The sequence below is a fragment of the Mesocricetus auratus genome, unplaced genomic scaffold (genome assembly GCF_017639785.1).
Source record: "Mesocricetus auratus isolate SY011 unplaced genomic scaffold, BCM_Maur_2.0 Super-Scaffold_100001, whole genome shotgun sequence".
Classification (NCBI taxonomy): Eukaryota; Metazoa; Chordata; class Mammalia; order Rodentia; family Cricetidae; genus Mesocricetus; species Mesocricetus auratus.
This window is the reverse complement of record NW_024429187.1, coordinates 13,378,685-13,384,684: the sequence shown is the minus strand read 5'-3', so window position 1 is coordinate 13,384,684 and position 6,000 is coordinate 13,378,685. Positions and strand designations below refer to the sequence as shown.

The window sequence follows — 6,000 nt, the reverse complement described above, 5'->3', positions numbered from 1 at the left end:
CAGGGAAATGGCAGAGGCCCTTCTGCCCCGGCCTGGACAACAGGAACTGGGGTGAACCTTGCTACTTACACGGCAGGTCCCGGTCTTCTGCTCTGAGTCCCGGGCAGTGCTTGGGCACTTGGTGCTTTTAGTCTGCAGGTTCTGTTCTGGAATTCCTCTAGGCTCTTCCACGGGCCCCACCCTGATCCTTCCCCGTGCACAGGTCAGTCTGCGTCTGGGCAGCCTGGAGGGCACTGGGCACTCGCTCTTAGGCACAGGAAACTGGAAATGTGTTTTTCTTCTCAGGGAAGTGATAAGCCTGGGCTCAACTTCTGCAATTCTGGTTGCCTGGGCACAGCACACCCAGCTCCTTCCACCCCAGAGAAGAAAGTTAGGGCTTTTCTGCACTCCCCTCTTTCATCAGCGGGCTGTTTGACACCGCCTCCGCTATACCCTTACTTCCTCCGCTCACAGCCTCCTGGGGCAAGTGAGGGTTCCTCTTTTCTTTTGTCCCTCCTCTATTTTTACTTCACATTTTAAGGACATCTGAGCAGTGTTTCAAAGCCTCCCCACCCCCTAGCTGTGTGTCCCCCAGCCCTGGGCTGTCTTTGGGGGGGGGCTTCTTCCTGGTGGATGGCCTCCTGCAGCTGCTTAGTGGCCTCTAGTTGTTTCTGGCTGAAGCCAAGTTGTGGGGCCTTGGGCAGTATTTATCCCTGGCGTACAAATAGACTTTGAGTGTCCATGCCACAATATGGGAGGCTCTCTCAGCCGGGACTCTTGGAGGGAGGGGCCTAGGCTCTGCCCTGGATGAAATGACAGTCACTGGAGACCCACCATGGAGGGCCTCACCCTCCCTGGGGATCGGAGTGGAGATTGGGTGGGGGACTCGGGGACCTGGTGGGGAGCAGGGGGAGGAGGGGAGAGAGAGGGAGCTGGGATTGACATGTGAAACAAGATTGTTTCTAACCTAAATAAATAATAATTATTATTTTTAAAAAAAGAGGGAAAAAAGTAAAGGAGAAAGAGAAATTGAGGCACCCCAAGACCCGAACCACAGGCTCCCAGGGGCCCGTCAATCAAGAGTCGCTCTGAGCAACTGTGACAGGCCCAGACTTCCTTAGCGCTCATAGGAAAAAGTGAAAGCGTAGAAAGGCAGGCTTCTGAGTAAAGCAACCCCGCAGCTGGCTCAGGCTGTTTCAGATGAGCACGTGGTTTCCTGCTTGACTCAGGCATGACCGGCTCCCCGCAAGCTCGGCACCCTGGGCGGCTGCTCTGCACAGGGAGAGAGCCGGGTGACAGGTGCAGAGAGTGGGCGTGGAGGGGGGGACCTTAGACTTCCTCCTTTGGACTGTCAATCACGGGAAGCCCCTCCCCCAGCACAGCTGGAAGCTCACGGGATATTCCCACTGGGAGCTCTCTGGTCCCCACCTCTTATCTCTCATCACAAGCCTCCTGTGCCCTTGTCACCTCTCATTCCTTGTCACTGTGTATTCTCCACAGACAGCAAGACTATGGCACACTGAGGCTTCAGTGGCTGCCACAAACAGCCGGGGGATCAGCTTGGGGTAGAGACCAAAGCAGGGGAGGCCAGCATCAGTCCCAGGCCCCCTGCAGGCATCTCCAAGGTTAACACACAGTTAGAACCCTACTGTGCGCCTCCAGAGACCAGCACCACTTAGAACATCAGGAGCAGGAAGGCGTCACCCAAGCGTTCAGCATCACACGCTGAGCAAACAACTCCTCAAAGCTGCCTGCATCGCCACCCACAGTCACTAATGGTCAGTAGCTATGGCCCTGATCAAGGACCGTGAATGACTCATGCTGAAATCTGTGCTCCTAAATATTTATAGTCGGTGCTTGTCAGAAGAGGTAACACTCTTTTCACACAAGATCTCATATAGCCCGGTCTTGTCTCCAGTTCTCCGTGCAGCTGGGTACTTCTCTGACCCCCTAGAGCTGGGATTGTGTATACACACTACATGCTTAAGTTATTCAGGACTAGGAACTGAACTTGAACCTAGGGCCTCGTGCAGGCTGCCAGCTGAGCTGCGTCTCTAGCCCAAGATCTATGTCCGTTATGTCGGTGTGCGTGGTATTGTTAACTGCACCGTGTGTGGCATTGCTAACTACGGAGTGTACAGTACTGTTGGGCACAGTGTGGACAGCATTGTTAAATACAGTGTATGGTACTGTTAACTGCACCGTGTGTGGCATTGCTAACTATGGAGTGTACAGTACTGTTAGGTACTGGGTATGGTATTGCTAACAACAGAGTGTACAGTACTGTTGGGCACAGTGTGGACAGCCCTGTTGAATGCAGTGTATGGTACTGCTAACTACACCGTGTGTGGCATTGCTAACTACGGAGTGTATAGTACTGTTAGGTACTGGGTATGGTATTGCTAACAACAGAGTGTACAGTACTGTTGGGCACAGTGTGGACAGCCCTGTTGAATGCAGTGTATGGTATTGTTAACTACAGGTACAATGTCACGCAGCAGCGACAGGAAGTTACTTGTCACATGTGACCGAAACTTTACACCTGTTGAGAAGTAGCTCTGCATTCCCTCTTCCCCTCAGACTGCAGCCACGGCTGTTCCGCTCTGCTTCTGGAGGCTTCTACTGTCTCAGATACCTCACCGAAGTAGGATCTGGATGTCACCATCCTCCGTGGCTAGTGGCTTGCTTAGCCTAACACCCTCTGGGACTGTCCACACTGTCACACACAGTAGGACCCCCTTTAAGGTTGAATCACGCAGTTTTACGATGCCACATTTTACCAGTTCGCCTGTGAATGGACCACAGGCTAGTTCCACTTCTTAGCCGTCGGACACCTCACTGTCTTCATCCGTTAACACCTTGGCTGACATCTGGGTTGTTTCTGCATCTTGCCTGCTATGAGGTGTGGCAGTAAACCTGCTAACAGGCAACTTGAGGGAGGGAGGGAACAGCCCTTGCTGGTGGTGAAGCCACAGTAGGAGGAGGTTGAGGTCACCTTCACATCTCAGGAGGAGAGAGAGAGAGAGAGAGGGAGGAGAGAGAGAGAGAGAGAGAGAGAGAGAGAGAGAGAGAGAGAGAGAGAGAGAGAGAGAGAGAGAGAGAGAGAGAGGTGAGTGCTGGTGCTTAGCTCTCTTCCTTCTCTTCCTTGGTCTAGGACCCTGGCCCGGGAAATGGGACGGCTCACGTTCAGGGTATGCTCTTCTGTTTCAAACCCGTAGCGGTAACACCTCACAGACACAACTAGACGGTCCTCTCTGCTGGTCGCAATCCTGCCATGTTGACAATTTAACCATCAGAGCAAGGGGAGGTCTCCAGATCCCCGCAATCTCCCGATTGCAGACTCTCTGGGGTCAATATTGCGTGCACAATTCCGGGGTCACATGGCAGCTCTACTTTGCGGGTCTTATGATGCCTCCATATGACTTTTCATAGCGGCAGCCTCATTTTACACCCCCCACTAACAGCAGCAGCAGGTAATTCCGATTTCTCTGCCTCCACCTTCACGTGCATTTTTCCCACGGCAGCGATCCCAAATGCATAGAACAGCTTCCTAGATGACTGGCCGTGTGGTTCCTCCGCACAGCTGTGGGCCACTCGCATGTCATCGTTGGAGAAATGTCTCCTCACCCTTTCCCACATTGTAAACGATTGTCTCATTTTTATTATGTGTTGGGGGTATGCAGCACAAGGCAGAAAGGGCATCAGGTCACCTGTAGCTGGGGTCTCCTGCAGGTGGTGTGAGCAGGGTGCTGGGGACTGAACCCGGAACAGGTGCACCGTGTGCTTACTTGGTGCCCACAGAGTCCAGAAACACGCGTCAGATCCCGTGCGCCCAGAGTTATCCTGTGCGCCCAGAGTTACCTGGTTGTGAGCCTGGTGCTGGGAACGGAACCCAGGTCCTCTGTGTGACAGCAGCGACTGCTCTTAACCACCGGGCCGTCTCTCCAGACCCTCCTTTCTGTTTTAAATCAGGTTTTAATGTGAGTTCCTTGCAGGTTAAAATGTGGAGTCCGCATCTGATGTCTGGTTCTCCACTGTTTCTCGCGTTCTCGATGCCGGCCCTTCGCATCATCTCCGTTACTGCAGAGTATTCTGAGCGTGACGTTATCCCACATTACCTCCCCTGCTGGAATTCCGGGATCTTACCCAAGAAATCCCTGCTGCAGCAGCCCTGGGTCCTTCTGGACGTCTTAGAACTTCAGATCTCAGGTATAAATCGTCTTTACCTGGTCCTGTGGATGCCCATGCTCTCCAGCACCAGCTGTCGCCATGGCAGCCTTTCTCCCGCTGTGAATTCTTCACGCTCATCGGCTCAGGTATTTGGGGGACTTGTTGCTGGGCTCTGGGCTCTGTACTCACCCGCCTGTGTGTTGAGGGGGGGGTCACAGTTCTGTGTTTGATTTCTACAGTTTTTGTAACAGTTTTTGAAATCAGGAAGGCTGATTCCTCCATCCTTCTTAAGATTTTTTTTCCAGCTAGTCAGGGCTCTTTGTGGTTCCATAAGAATTTTAGAAATTTTTCTACTTCTACAGTAACTCCATTGAGATATTTGACAGGCACTGCAATGAATCTTTGAGTTACTTTCACCAGTATGGACATTTTAAGAACATTACAGTTTTCTAATTCATAAGCGTAAGGGTCCACCCATTCATCCGTGCCTTCTGTGTCATCTTTAAGAGTTTCACTTCCTCGCCGGGCGGTGGTGGCGCACACCTTTAATCCCAGCACTCGGGAGGCAGAGGCAGGTGGATCTCTGTGAGTTCCAGGCCGGGCTGGACCGATAGCCTCCAAAACAATACAGGGAAACCTTGTCTCGTAAAAACCAAAAAAAAAAAAAAGAGTTTCACTTCCTCATTCAACCTGATTCCCATTTATTCTTCTTTTTTGTTTTTCAGACAGGGTCTCTCTATGTAGCCCTGGCTGGCCTGGGACTCACTACGCAGATGAGGCTGGTCCCAAACACACAGAGATCCATCCACCCATCTCTACTCCCAGAGTGCTGAGCCTAGAGATGGGCACCGCCCTCAGTGGTTGGTCAGAGGGATGCTTCCAGCTGATTACTCTCCTGTTAGTGCCTGTAGTACCAGTGTCTGCTTAACCCCAGTTCCTGATGTTGGGTGCACAGACATCCACGATCGTGTGTCCCCCCCGGAGAACTGACGCTTCTGTTATGTGACACCCTTATCTCCCTTGACAGTCTCTGACTCAACGTCACCTTTGCCCGACACAAGCCTCATCAGTATCCCTTTACTGCAACCTTAGCGTGACCTCAAGTCTAAGTGAGTCTCTTGCAGGCAGCATACAGTTGGATCTAGTTGCTTTTAAATATCCTAGCCTACCATACGCCACTTGCTCATAGAATTTAACCCACTTACATTTAAAGAGATTATGGCTAGGGAAGCCACTGCCGTTTGTCATGTTTTCTGTGCACCTCACAATCCCCCAGGCTCATCTCCCTCTGTTCTGCGAGTCTTGCCAATTTCTTCACACCTGTGTGCTGTATTTCTCCACCTCTCTTGCATTTGTCAGCTCTATTTTCTCGGCAGTCACCCTGTAGTCACAGAATATCAGTTGTCACAGCCTGTTTTCAAGCTGGCATGCCTCCAGTCATGCCTCATCACGTGCCTTTACTTCTCCTCTCCACATGCTTTGTATTATTGATGCTGCAATTTACATCATCATTTGCCTACTGACATATTTTATGGCTGCCTGTAACGCTTTCGGTTTCTGTCCTTCACAGAAGAATTAAACGGCTTGCCCACTACCACGCCCACATTCTGGGGCCTTCCACACTTCCTCGTGCTTTTGTACCGTTGCTCGGCAACATTTTTTTTTTTTTTTGGTCTTACAAGGCAGAGATGACAGGGGTGGTCCCTGGGCTGCTGCCTGTCTCCACGTCTGACGCGTAGCTTCAACAGCACTGGGTCCCTGTGCCTTTGAACTCTGAATATGTGCTATGCACTGTTCCTGCTGAGCAACTTGCTAATAGTCTCACATGTCTTGTTTATGTGATATGTTGCT

General features: G+C 51.6%; 1 protein-coding gene across 8 annotated transcripts in view; it reads right to left on the bottom strand.

The window, feature by feature from the left end:
• The window catches only part of Irag2 (inositol 1,4,5-triphosphate receptor associated 2), a 96,052-nt gene that overhangs the window by 53,515 nt on the left and 36,537 nt on the right, over positions 1-6,000 (bottom strand). For 2 of the 8 annotated variants that reach the window (XM_021228893.2, XM_040743591.1), the window contains exon 1: positions 70-369. The exons of the other annotated variants lie outside the window; for them this stretch is intronic. The gene's annotated coding sequence lies outside the window, so the exon portion shown is untranslated. Of the gene's footprint in view, positions 1-69; positions 370-6,000 lie in introns of those variants that run through there. 8 annotated transcript variants of the gene reach the window in all.